Source organism: Clarias gariepinus, chromosome 2 (assembly GCF_024256425.1).
Source record: "Clarias gariepinus isolate MV-2021 ecotype Netherlands chromosome 2, CGAR_prim_01v2, whole genome shotgun sequence".
Classification (NCBI taxonomy): Eukaryota; Metazoa; Chordata; class Actinopteri; order Siluriformes; family Clariidae; genus Clarias; species Clarias gariepinus.
Genome location: NC_071101.1, coordinates 43,970,548 through 43,985,799, shown reverse-complemented (window position 1 = coordinate 43,985,799; position 15,252 = coordinate 43,970,548). Strand labels below are relative to the sequence as shown.

At 37.1% G+C, this 15,252-nt stretch overlaps 1 protein-coding gene across 1 annotated transcript in view; it reads left to right on the top strand.

Moving 5' to 3' along the window:
• Positions 1 to 15,252, top strand: part of LOC128543559 (cell adhesion molecule DSCAM-like) — a 235,707-nt gene that overhangs the window by 155,740 nt on the left and 64,715 nt on the right. The gene's annotated exons all lie outside the window — the stretch shown is intronic.

The window sequence follows — 15,252 nt, the reverse complement described above, 5'->3', positions numbered from 1 at the left end:
TATAATTTCATAGACTCATGATTTATCAATATTTTAAACTAATCAGATTCACTTGTATAATAAGCATGCAACATTGGAATAAAGAAATTTCTGACAAACTGATTAGAAAAATATGCAGTTTTATAATTTATCAAATATTAATATTTAACGGATGTTAAATTTAAAATGTCATTTTTCCTGCAGCAGCAATCATATTTTGAACCCTGTCTGCTCCTTTAGTGGTTATGATTAATTTGTGTTAAAAAAATAGGAGTGCATTAAAATTTACCAATTAAGCACATATTCCTTCATGGTTCAATCCTTGCCTCAGACTCTGTGCACAGAGTTTTCTCTGGGTACTCTGGTTTGCTCCTACAGATCATGTAGGAGTTTATGCAGGTTAGGCTAATCGGCATTCCCAAATTGCCCATAGTGTGTGACTATCACTCATGAAGCTGGCAACCTGGCTACTTAAGTAACTGCCACAGAAACGACAGATATATCTCCAGGGTGGGAAGCATCTGCCTCCCAATATACCAGATAGCATATGGATGGACCAGAAATACCATAAAGAATGTATATATAAAAATTTTGCTTTCAATAAAGGGAAGGATGAAAAGTAATCCCGATAATGTGAACAAGTAAATAACCATCAATTTGGAAAGTTAGATGTCCTGTTTTTTTTTTTTTTTTTTTTTACAAGACAGATTTTAAACTAGCCTCTTAGGACTCCAAAGCAGATGCAGATAATGAAAATGTAAGTTAATTGTTTTATTTGAGAAACTCTCAGATAGCTCAAAACAAGAAACCAGATAACAGTCAGTCTGGAAATAGTTTGTGAGTAGCAATTCCTTTAGGAAATCAGTAATTAAAGAGATATGTGAAGTGGTAAGCTTAAAATACATAAATGTCTGAAGCAAGGTCAATGTCACAGACATGGGTCGATAATATCCAACAAAGAACAGAGTTTAATACACCAAAGCACAGAATATCACAATAGTAAATTCAAAAGTGTACAAAACAATAACAAAGTCCTAATATATGTATTCCTTACATATATCTTAATACACCATGTTCCAAAGTATTATGCAAATGATATCTTTCTCTGTTTTCATAATTAGTCAATGCAAATGACAGTATAATTTTTAAGTCATCAACCATTAGGGTATAATTAAAATTTTATTGAACAAACCTCCTAATGATAATATTTATTTAAAAAAAAAAACTAAAAACGCACTGTTCCAAATTATTATGCACAACAGAGTTAAAACATTTTATAGGTTGTAAAGAACTGAAAAATGGCTTTTGTTGATTTGCAGCATTATGAGGTCATATTTACTGAAATCAAAAACTATTTAAATCAAAAACATCCTAACAGGGCATGTTACATCTTAACATAGGACCCCTTTTTTGATATCACCTTCACAATTTTTGCATTCATGAAACTTGGGAGTTTTTGGACAGTTTCGGGTTGAATTTTTTTGCAGGATGTCAGAATAGCCTCCCAGAGCTGCTGTTTTGATGTGAACTGCCTCCTACCCTAGATCTTTTGCTTGAGGATGCTCCAAAGGTTCTCAATGGGGTTAACACTAGAAGCGCCGCGCCAGTGTCACCTACTAAAAGCGCGGTTCAGCGGTCTTTTGACCGCCTATTGTTTTGAATGGGAAGCTGTTGCTGACACACAATGATCGCTAGATGGCGTTTTCACACAAAGCAAATAGTTTAGCTCCAAGATCAACTTGCACTTGGACAATGCGCCATTCATTCTCGCGTTGATAATCAGCGGTATCTTTTTTCATATTCAACTGAGAAAAGCTCTACTTAATTTTATATCGTATCGAGAACATTTATTCGTTTTTTCATTCTATTTGAAACTTCTGAACGTCTCAGATGGAGCAGGAGCAGCGATTTAGTTCTGAACTCGCTTCCGTGAAATTATCGCTAAAACAATAATGTGTTTGAATAAATCAGATCTACCACAGCAGATAATAAACTATGCTATGTCATAACCGAATCAAACACCACGACTATGCCTCATTTCGTTCGTCGGGAACGTGGTTCACTTGGCCGCGGTGTATTATAAACCTGCGGAATGTTTCACTGTTTATGCCCACATAAGATTCATGTAATAAAAGCGAGTGAAATGTGGAAGTGGCCACTCAATGAGAACTAAATCAAAGATTTCGGTAACTACACTGAGTATAGTGATACTAAACAGCTGAACAACTTTATCGTTTACCTCTGAGAAAAAAAGCTGTATTTTGTTTGTTTATATTTAGAATTTTTATAACAGTACAAGCAGACACACACACACACACACCTCCCCTGAGCCCTCGGTAAACATCCAATCACCGTCGATATGCAAATGAGTCAAGACGTAGCCTAACGTGGTGTCGTGTCGGATTTCAGCGGTCACGGAGAGGAAAGACTTTGAAGCAGATGCAGCGTTTTTTTCAGTTACAACAAGCACAGCGATGAGTCCACGTTGTTTCACTGGTTATGACATAGTGACACTAAACAGCTGAACAACTTCACTTTTTTGGGAAAAATAGCTGTATTTTGTTTGTTTATATGTAGAATTGAATAAATAAATGAATAACACCTTCATATCCCCTCTCAAGAGAGTGCCATAGTCGATTGTTAGTTTTAATGATTTGGCTGAAACTAATTATCACTACATAAGTACCCCAACACCATTGATCATTAGTTTCAGCTGAAACTAATTCATATGTGTGTGTAATATGTGTGTGTGTGTGTGTGAGTAATCGAGGCCGGCTCTACGCAGGGCAAGAGGGGCAGCGCACCCTCAAATATATGTCTGCACATGTTAATATATTCCTAAAATTTATATATTAAAGAAGCGTCCACGGAGTGGACCAGTTTATATATTAATCTTAATATTAATATATTAATCTAAGCTTGAACTTATCATCATTGTTTCGTTCAGATTCCGCTTCAGTGTGTTTCTTAATCTTTCCCCACATTTTTGTGTCAAACTATTATACACATATTATATATATGTGTATTTATATATATTATATAACAAATAAAATCCGTATTACTTGACCCTGGAGTTTAGTTTAGCACACAAAAATACAGAAACGGCCTTTCTGGTAAATCAACTGCATATGTGTTTTATTTACAGCAATTCTTTAAAAATGAATATACATTGTACAGTACAAGGTAAACACGAGGAAGATTACAAAATGAAAAAACAAACAGTATGTCTACTTTATAAACAGCTTAGTATATTGTGCGTCGAGATGCTAAAATCCCTTGCATGTTGCCCCTATATTTTGTGCTTCAATTCCAAGTGAAGAGATATTTGACCGGCAGCCTAGAAACAAAAGAACTGTAGGTGTGATCACAACCCCCTCCGAACGACCGTGCCCATGATGTTTGCATCCATGACATCAACGCCAACTTTAGTGCTGTTGTAGTAGGAAATTGTTTCAGGCAGTTTTTTTCGCCATTATCAGTTGAAACTGCCTGATGCATTGTGCTCAGAACGCATACATTTTTTTTTCGTTTTGCCTGATAAATCGTGAGCGTGGCCTTTCCAGCCTTCAACAACCTGGTCGAATATCGTTCAGACTGTGCCTGTGTACAAGGGGGCAATTCTCGTCTGATTTTATTCATTGTGCCAACAATAGTGGTTTTATTCGCCAAAAGATTGTTTGCAAGTCCCAACGAGGTGAAGAAATTGTTTACATATACATTACATTTTAAGCAGATGGGCCATAAAACTGATCATATGTTTATATATATATATATATATATAAAGAGTCAAATTCAGGCTTTTACTATAGTGGATTCCAAGGACTTGTAACTTAAAATGTAACGTTTAGCTTAGATTTGGTTTATATTGGTTTATAATCTTATAGTAGAAAACACGAGGTAAATTTGACTATATTCATTTACTTAGGTTAAATGAATTGTAAGCCTTTGAATGGTGCTAAAAAAATTGCAAAACATCAGAATACATTGGAGGGAACTTTTGAGGTGGTCAGTGATTGATGGCACGGTCGTTCGGAGGGGGTTGTGATCACACCTACAGTTCTTTTGTTTCTAGGCTGCCGGTCAAATATCTCTTCACTTGGAATGGAAGCACAAAATATAGGGGCAACATGCAAGGGATTTTAGCATCTCGACGCACAATATACTAAGCTGTGTATAAAGTAGACACTGTTTGTTTTTTCATTTTGTAATCTTTCTCGTGTTTACCTTGTACTGTACAATGTATATTCATTTTTTAAAGAATTGCTGTAAATAAAACACATATGCAGTTGATTTACAAGAAACGTTTCTGTTTTTTGTGTGCACACTTAAGCGGAATCTGGACGAAACAATGCTGATAAGTTCAAGCTTAGATTAATATATAAACTGGTCCACTCCGTGACCGCTGAAATCCGACAGACGGTAATTGGATGTTTACCAAGGGCTCAGGAGAGGTGTGTGTGTGTGTGCGCGCGCGCGCGCGTGCGTGCGCTGCAGCCTGTCCCTTTTTCAGCGGATTTTTCCGCTACTGCAGATCAGTTTAGCAACTTTATATCAACAATATATTTAATATATAAATTTTAGGAATATATTAACATGTGCAGACAAATATATTTGAGGGTGCGCTGCCCCTCATGCCCTGCGTAGAGCCGGCCTCGATTACTCACACACACACACACACATATTACACACACATATGAATTAGTTTCAGCTGAAACTCATGATCAATGGTGTTGGGGTACTTATGTAGTGATAATTAGTTTCAGCCAAATCATTAAAACTAACAATAGACTATGGCACTCTCTTGAGAGGGGATATGAAGGTGTTATTCATTTATTTTTTCAATTCTACATATAAACAAACAAAATACAGCTATTTTTCTAAAAAAAGTGAAGTTGTTCAGCTGTTTAGTGTCACTATGTCATAACCAGTGAAACAACGTGTTTCAAAGTCTTTCCTCTCCGTGACCGCTGAAATCCGACACGACACCACGTTAGGCTACGTCTTGATTCATTTGCATATCGACGGTGATTGGATGTTTACCGAGGGCTCAGGGGAGGTGTGTGTGTGTGTGTGTGTGTGTGTCTGCTTGTACTGTTATAAAAATTCTAAATATAAACAAACAAAATACAGCTTTTTTTCTCAGAGGTAAACGATAAAGTTGTTCAGCTGTTAGTATCACTATACTCAGTGTAGTTACCGAAATCTTTGATTTAGTTCTCATTGAGTGGCCACTTCCACATTTCACTCGCTTTTATTACATGAATCTTATGTGGGCATAAACAGTGAAACATTCCGCAGGTTTATAATACACCGCGGCCAAGTGAACCACGTTCCCGACGAACGAAACGAGGCATAGTCGTGGTGTTTGATTCGGTTATGACATAGCATAGTTTATTATCTGCTGTGGTAGATCTGATTTATTCAAACACATTAATAAAGCTTTATATCCTCAGGATGGGTCATTGCATTTTTTAGAGATAATTGCAACAGAAATTTTTAAACAGAATGAACAAACTAATGAATTTTCTCGAAACGTTATAAAATAAAGTAAAGCTAAATCCTCTAAATCTCCTTATAAAATATCGCTGATTATCAACGCCAGAATGAATGGCGAATTGTCAATATTTCACGGATTAAAAAATTTTTTTTATATATATATATATATATATATATAATAAACTGCATATATGGAATGAAACCTGAGACAGTTACACACTGAATGACGCATAGATAGTATGCGCGATTCCTTGCGCCATCTGCTGAGAGAAATGAGAATCGCAGGTTGGAAAAGGCAGGAAACGGCATGACCGGCGCGCAGCTGTCAGCGATTTCACGTAAATAAGAGCAAAATAGCTTTATACTGGCTTTTACTGGTGCGATTTTGAAAATTTAAGCATACAGGGTGATTAAGCTCACAGATCTAGGAAAAGTCATGGAAGGAGGGTCCTGGAAATTGAACGAGTGTGAAGTATTATTTTTTTTTTACCCCCTTGCGGTCAAATGACCGCTGCTCGGCGCTTCTAGTGTTAAGGTCAGGGGAGGATGGTGGCCACACCATGAGTTTCTCATCTTTTATGCCCATGGCAGCCAATGACACAAAGGTATTCTTTGCAGCATGAGATGGTGCATTGTCATGCATGAAGATTTTGCTACAAAAGGCACGGTTCTTCTTTTTGTACCATGGAAGAAAGTCAAAAACTCTATATACTTTGCCGAGGTCATTTTCAAACCTTCAGGGACCCTAAAGGGGCCTACCAGCTCTCTCCCTATGATTCTGGCCCAAAACAAGACCCCACCAGCTCCTTGTTGATGTCGCAGCCTTGTTGGGACATGGTGGCCCTCCACCAACCATTAACTACTCCATCCACCCGGACCATTCTGGGTTGCATAACACTCATCTATAAACAAGACTAGTCTTCATGTACAGTGGTGTAAAAAACTATTTGCCCCCTTCCTGATTTCTTATTCTTTTGCATGTTTGTCACACTTACAGTAAATGTTTCTGCTCATCAAAAACCGTTAACTATTAGTCAAAGATAACATAATTGAACACAAAATGAAGTTTTTAAATAAAGGTTTTTACGTTATTAAGGGAGAAAAAAAACTCCAAATCTACATGGCCCTGTGTGAAAAAGTGATTGCCCCCCTTGTTAAAAAATAACTTAACTGTGGTTAATCACACCTAAGTTCAATTTCTGTAGTCACCCCCAGGCCTGATTACTGCCACACCTGTTTCAATTAAGAAATCACTTAAATAGGAGCTACTTGACACAGAGAAGTAGACCAAAAGCACCTCAAAAGCTAGACATCATGCCAAGATCCAAAGAAATTCAGGAACAAATGAGAACAAAAGTAATTGAGATCTATCAGTCTGGTAAAGGTTATGAAGCCATTTCTAAAGCTTTGGGACTCCAGCGAACCACAGTAAGAGCCATTATCCACAAATGGCAAAAACATGGAACAGTGGTGAACCTTCCCAGGAGTGGCCGGCCGACCAAAATTACCCCAAGAGCGCAACAACTCATCCGAGAGGCCACAAAAGACCCCAGGACAACATCTAAAGAACTGCAGGCCTCACTTGCCTCAATTAAGGTCAGTGTTCATGACTCCACCATAAGAAAGAGACTGGGCAAAAACGGCATGCATGGCAGATTTCCAAGGCGCAAACCACTTTTAAGAAAAAAGAACATTAAGGCTCATCTCAATTTTGCTAAAAAACATCTCAATAATTGCCAAGACTTTTGGGAAAATACCTTGTGGACCGACGAGACAAAAGTTGAACTTTTTGGAAGGTGCGTGTCCCGTTACATCTGGCGTAAAAGTAACACAGCATTTCAGAAAAAGAACATCATACCAACAGTAAAATATGGTGGTGGTAGTGTGATTGTCTGGGGTTGTTTTGCTGCTTCAGGACCTGGAAGGCTTGCTGTGATAGATGGAACCATGAATCCTACTGTCTACCAAAAAATCCTGAAGGAGAATGTCCGGCCATCTGTTCGTCAACTCAAGCTGAAGCGATCTTGGGTGCTGCAGCAGGACAATGACCCAAAATACACCAGCAAATCCACCTCTGAATGGCTGAAGAAAAACAAAATGAAGACTTTGGAGTGGCCTAGTCAAACTCCTGACCTGAATTCTATTGAGATGTTGTGGCATGACCTTAAAAAGGCGGTTCATGCTAGAAAACCCTTAAATAAAGCTGATATACAACAATTCTGCAAAGATGAGTGGGCCAAAATTCCTCCAGAGCACTGTAAAAGACTCGTTACAAGTTATCGCAAATGCTTGATTGCAGTTATTGCTGCTAAGGGTGGCCCAACCAGTTCAGGTTCAGGGGGCAATTACTTTTTCACACAGGGCCATGTAGGTTTGGATTTTTTTCTCCCTAAATAATAAAAACCATTATTTAAAAACTGCATTTTGTGTTTACTTGTGTTACAGTATCTTTGACTAATAGTTAAATGTGTTTGATGATCAGAAACATTTTGTGTGACAAACATGCAAAAGAATAAGAAATCAGGAAGGGGGCAAATAGTTTTTCACACCACTGTATGTCTAGGCCCACTGCAACCATTTCTGCTTGTGAGCCTTGGTTAAGGGTGGCCAAATAGTAGGTTAATGCACAACTGCAACCCTAACCCTTCCAGCAACTATCTTTTCAAAGTATTATCAGCTCATCTGTGTACCTTTACTAGTTAGTTTACTTCCTATGCATGATCTATATTGTTACATTTCTTGACTACGTTTTAGGATTGCCAATTTGGATTATTTGCTACTCACTGCCTGTTTGGTTTCTAACTTTGCCTGGACATTGACTTTCAATTGTGTTTTTGGTATTGTCTGCCTTGTGACTGGATTAATACAACTCTGCTTATGGATCCTAACCTCCTTCTGTTGATGTATGTTATACTATCTAAATAAGACATTCAATTAGCTGACTAACTATGACAGCAAATTAACACTATTTACAACTATACAAATGACAAAAAGTGCATGTAGAAATGTTCAAACAAAAGCAACAACACAACACAATGCAACACCCTGTTATAGTGAGTTGAGATAATGCAAATAAATTCTTCATGAGATGATAAAAAAATCATTTGCAGGTTAGTGTGTAAAGTTGCTACTGTAAATAGTGTTCAGGTGAGTGAGTGTGTGCATGTGCTAATCAGTCCAGTCCCATTGTATTGAGGTGATTGTGTTTATCTGAATGTGTGTGTGTGTGTGTGTGTGTGTGATCAAATTCAAAATAAAAAAATTTCAAACCTTTATTTTTCACATACACAGTCATACACAGTACGATATGCAGTAAAATGCTTAGACGACTGCCTGTAACCTTAAAATAAAAGACTATTAATAGGAAATAAATATATAAAAAATAGAATAGAAAGTAAATTTAACTAAGAACGTTTAAAATATCTGTACAGTACAAAATATACAGTGTAAGAAAAATATAAGGAAAATATAAGAAAAATCTAGCTGTACAATATAGAAAATAGAATTTTTGAAAATTTTTATATGGAAATGAAGTTGAATATAAATAGAAATGCCCAGGGGGTGTGCAAATATTCCGTAAAGTGTCTTATTTAAAGTGACTCGTGCATCAGGGAAACTCGAAAGGCAGTGTCCGTGTCCGCTAGAGGTGTAATGTTAACGGCGCTGATTATGACTTTTGAGGAAGACAAAAAGGATGACATTTGATGGACAGTAATTCCAGGTTGGGTGTGGTGGAGCATGTGAGAGGAATAATGTTCTCACTGTTGCACCAGCTGTTGTTTACCATTAAGCACACGCTGCCTCCCTTTGACTTTTCCAAATCCCGTGTCCTGTCGATGAACCGAGAAGAACTCGGTCATCTAGATGGCGTGGTCCGGCACCATGGGTTCAGCTATGTTTCGGTGAAGCAGAGGAGATTGCAGTCCCGAATGTCTCTCTGAAACTTTACCCTAGGCCTGAGGTCATCGAGTTTGTTCTCCTGTGAGTGGACATTGGCGAGCAGGATGCTAGGTAGAGGTGTGCGGTGTGCACAAGCTTTCAGCTTGTTCCTGACACCGGCTCGTTTCCTTCGAGGCCGCCGCTTGAGGTCGTGTAATTTGTTCTGCCTCAGGATCTCACCCGGCCAGCTCGGATCCAAAGTTAAAAACATTGAACTGTGAGTACATTGTAAACCAATAGAAATAAAAGTATCTCTATCATACGTAATGCATTGAAAATTAAAGTTACTGAAAATTAACTTAAAAAACAAAAACTAAGTAAAATAGATTGGAACAGTCATGACGGCAGCCGACCTCACCGGCAGAACCTGGACCTTCCTCAGCCTTTTCAGGAAGGCAAGACACCACTGGGCTTTCTTGTGGAAAGAGCTGGTGTTGAGGGACTACACATCTGGCCATTACGAATGCACATTTCGAGAAAAGGGATCTCGAAAAGTTGTGAAAATAACGTTAATTACCTGGAGGGGGCAGTCAATCTGAGGTATTATGTGTCTATTGAAGCCGAAAATGTGTTAATCTCTCTTAGGCACCTAGACAGCAAGCGACAGAGCTTATAAACGTGTTGAGCTGTAAATACTGAAATGTATTTATTCTTCATTTTCTTCTCTACTTCAATGATGATTCTTCTTTGACTGCGCTTTCTTTATTATTATTATTAGTATTATTAGTAGTAGTAGTGGTAGTAATAGTGCTGTGAATGTATTATTATTAGTAGTATTACAACTGTAACGCACCCACTCGTGTGCAAAAAGATGAAGTACAACAAATAATACAAAAGTTTATGATAAGTTAGCCTAAAACAATACTGTTTACACTCTAAAAAATAAAACTGTGCTGTACTCAATTTTTTTGGTGAAACATTTTTACACTTAAAAATATTAAGTAAATATAAAAAAATATAAAAATCATGTAAAATATACTTAATGAATTGAGTACAAGTCAGTCAAAAAATTAAGTAGACCTGAATAACTATATTTAGTACAATGATGTACAAAATTGAGTAAATGTAATGAAAATTAGAAGTTAATGAAAAGTGAAAATGAGTAAAATAATTGAGTAGATATAATTGAAATGGAAGGTAGAAGATACTGAAAATTATACTATTATTTAATAAACAAATGTGCTACATTTACTTAATATTTTAACTGCATGAAAGAAACAATACACACATTTTCATTTAAATTAAACATTTATTTGCCAAATTTGACAAGACATGAAGTCTAAACTCAACCTGGTTTACTTTGCAAATGACATGTAACAAGATCATAAACAAAGAGCTGAATTCATGTTATTAATAAACAGTTTCAGAAACAATACTCCTGCCACAAGTATTATACAGTTAACACATGGAAAGTAGACTTTTGTATTAGAATCTAATGAGTCACATTTTACATCTGAAAGATTGCACACCTTCACACTTCAGTTTCCTGCAAACTGTGGGATCCATACAAATGTGTGTGCAGACCTTCTCAGGTCTTAAAGAAGCAATGACAGTCTAAATGAAGACAGGACACTAAATATCCATGACCAACAGTACCACGCTTCACTCGGTAATGATCGAAATTCCTTTTGATGATGCGACAAATGTGCAGAGCTTACACCGCCATCCCATAATGCTGGCACCTAAAAAAGAACAATAGTATACAAGTAAGTACAAGTGTGACTGTTACTATAAAGTCTAGTACTTCCGTTCAAAAACATACTTTTTGGACTAATAGTCTATTTCTATCTTTGATTCAATGGTTACACATTTAATACTTCTGTAACATTTAAAAAAGTTGACATTTACCTCCTGTTTTATCTCCATTCAACTTCTCTTCATTAGTGGTGTTGGTGCTGTGAAAGAGATATAGAAAATATATCACATGTTTCACACAAACACACAAAATCAATCAGTTTTCAGGTTTTTTTACGTACATATCAGAACATACATAATGTTTCACTTCAATATTTTAATTTCATATTACTTTCTCCCAATTCTAATTCTGAGAGAAATGTTGTATTTTTCACTAAATCTTTATATTTCATAGCTTTAGTTATTAGTACAGTACTTAGCACATTTATTTTATAACATCTGCTGCTGCTTGCTCAGTGTTTACTCATGTTAAAAATACTTATATACAGTAACGGATAAAACACTGCCAGAACCCGGACACTGCACCTCATTTCTGCTGTTTAAACCGGATTTGTTCTGAGTTTCTTCCTTAAAGTGTCGGAGTGACCGAGCAGACTCGCAGTTCAGTGTGTGAGGTGGACCGTTACAAATGCGTTAATTACTGTATTTGAACATGTTAATTTTATATCCTCGCCACAGTGGCGGTAGGCTGCGCAAAATCACCGCATTTGGCGGGAGAAATTCAAATATTGCGGCACAACCGCCGCCGTTTACACCGAGAAACCCGGAAAAAACCCGGACATGCACGCGCTGCTGCTCGGTGTTAAATCTCTCCTTTTACACCAGATTTTAAGTGTCTGTATTAAACGCGCTTTAGCTGAGCAGTTCGGTGGTTGGAACAAACAAGCTAAATCACTATAAACCCCAGGACTGGCCTGTTGCTAGCTATCGTTAGCTCTGGAGCTCGGCTGTGACAGGATTCAGAACAGTAACTCACACACTATAAAGTTGTGTGTGAGTCATTATTACAGTAACTTGTGTTAGCTGTTTACCCACCAGGATTTGTAAGGAATGTTCCAGAATGTCCCAGATGCTTCATGCCCATTCTCACATCTTCACAGCCTTCTTGTCTCTGATGTTACACCAGACTTCCCATGAGCACTTGCACAGGGCAATTTACTCAATTATTTAAGTTTTTGTTGTTAAAAATAAAGAATATTGAGTTGGAATGAGTGATAATTGTAGTTCTTGAAACTAATCAGTACAATTACTCCATTAACAGATATTTTGATTGAAATGTATCCAAAAATATTAAATGCATGTTAAAAATATAATTCAGTTAGTCAAATACTGATTTTTACTAGTGAAGTAAACTTAAATTATAGTGTAAATTTAAGACAAAATAAATAATTGTTTTTTTAGGCATTTATTTTGATTTGTCTAACTCAAACAATCATGTATGTGACTTTTAGAGATTTTATTAAGGTAACATAACTTTTTTATAACTGTGAAATTTACAAGGCCACAGAATCATTTTTTTAGAGTGTACAATGCTGAAGCAAACATGAATTTTATTTTGTTTTGCAATAGATCTTTCATGATGAATGTGTGTGGATGTGCTTTAAATATACACTGAACAATAAACACTGCCTTTTGCAAAGGAAAAAAAATTGTGTGCCGTTGATCAAAAGGCTTATAAACGCGTGCGCAGAAATATGCAGATGTATTGATTAAAACTGCAGACATACTCCCCCAGAAATGCAACAAACAAATATACAGTGGAACCTCGGATTACGAGTAATGCGGTTTATGAGTGTTCCGCAAGATGAGCAAAAATTTTTAATAAATTTTGACTTGAAAAACAAGCATTGTCTTGGTTTAAAAGTCCCGAGTATCATGTATCACATAGCTGCTTTGAGACAATGACCATTGTTAAAAGCGCTATATAAATAAAATTGAATTGAATTGAATATCACGCATGCTCTTCTTGTTTTGCTGCAGAGCGTCACGTGAGCCAACAGTTTTTTTCTCTTGCGCTGCGGAATTGTAGGTAATCGTCTCCCCTGCTTGGGCTTAGTGCTTGCAGAGTTTCTGTGTAAGGCAGAAAGTGTGTGTTTGTGTGGGAAGCCAAGAGGAGGAGGGGCTGGGAGGGGATCTGTAAAGGCGAGTGTGCGTGTGTGTGTGTGTACCTGCCTGTGTGCACAAATGGAAACACTTATCTGTCGGGATTTATTTTTACTCTTTTTAAAGGTAAAGTGCAGGTTAATTTGTTTTATTTTTACTTTATATTTTGTATTAATTATTTTAATGTATTAATTTTTTTGGGCTGTTGAACAAATAATTTCAGTTTCCATTATTTCTTATGGAAAAATTTTATTTGGTTTATGAGATATTTTGGAATACGAGCTCACTTCCGGAAAAAATTATGCTTGTAATCCAAGGTTCCACTGTATAGTCTATTTGCTGAATACAACGCAACAGTACGCTCCGAGATGAACACCCACAGAAAGCCAAGTTACTGTAATCCCTCTTCTCACCTTTCATTCACAATAGGTGTGAAGTTATGGAACCGGTTTCGCTGATGGGGGAATTGGAATGAATTAACAAGACCGAGCAGACATCTCTTCATAGAGTTGTCTCTGCCTAAAATTTATTTCACCAGCAAAACATAAAATAAATATAATAAAAACTTATGGTAGCAATTAAATCAGACTTCATAATTGGATTTCATACTTTTCGAGTGTAATTCATAAATTTACTAAATATATTCAGATTTTGTAAAGCAACGAAAACTGATGTCTCCGTTTTCTTCCTTGACCTTTTGTTTGCATCACAATGAACTGAAACTCAGCTCATGCCGTGTCTTCCCTATCCACTCAACGTGTTTTCCGCATGCTCACCTTTTCCAGTGTTACAAAACTGTCACTAAACTAGCTACTTATAGACTTCCACACACTACGTCTGATTGCCTGTTTCTTCTCTAATCAGCTTGTGATGTTTTGTGGATAACTTTTAGTACAAAGACACACGGAGACCAGGTTGCATGCTACTTACTTTTACTCTTTTATTCTATACCCCTCTTACCGGGTATACCAGCATATCTTAACAAGGAGAGCAGCACCTTCAGGTAAGGAATAATAATACAACTCTCATACATCACATCTCCCCTCTTAAGAAATAATTTCCTTTACAGAATAACAACTACACATTTACTATTATAATAATTTTTTCAATTACCCACTATAACTTAACTTACCCTTGATGTCACAACCTATTAACTATAAACATCCTTTTTTTCTTTTCTTTAATGTCTTTATGGAGAATAGAGCTTTGGTGGTTTAATCAGTCTTCCCCAACTTGACCTTTTTACCTGATCTTCCATGTCCTTAACTGGTGTCACAGGTCTTTTCACTGGTGACAGTGTAGATGATTGCCCCGAAGTACTCTCTGCAAAATCGCTGTTGTCTAAAGAACACTCATCCAACTCGATAGAGCTTGGTTTCGAAAATGTCACTTCCCTGGTTTTCAGCAAGTCTCTCCGATTTCTTTTGCAGATGTTTCCGTCAGGCCTTTGAATCACAAACAATCTCGGTTTTTCATGCGACCTTAACACAATTGCTGGTTGCCAGTTGTTCCTGACTGTCACCCTCACGTTTTCTCCAGTTGCAAGAGGTGGTAACTGTTTTGCCCCACAGTCAAAGTAACTTTTCTGTTTAAGCTGTCTGTCCTTAATGTCTTTATGTACGTTTCTGTACAGTTGTGGTCTCAACAGCTTTGTTGATGTAGGCAATTTTGTTTTCAATCTTCGACCCATAAGCATCTGTGCAGGAGACAGTTTCACACCATCCATAGGAGCATTTCTGTACTCCAATAATGCAATATAAGGATCTCTCTGGCTCTCTTGTGCTTTCTTTAACAGGTTCCTAACTGTCTGGATTGCCCTTTCACTTTGTCCATTTGCCTGAGGAAATCCAGGACTAGACGTGGTATGTCCAAACTCCCAGCTTTCTGTAAATGCTTTAAATTCGGCACTTGAAAATTGTGGAATGTCCGGGATTCCATGTCTCGCAAAGATTGACTTAAGAGCTGTCACCACATGTTTGCTCGTTGTTTGTGTGAGTTTAACAATCTCCGGAAACTTTGAAAAGTAATCCACACACATCA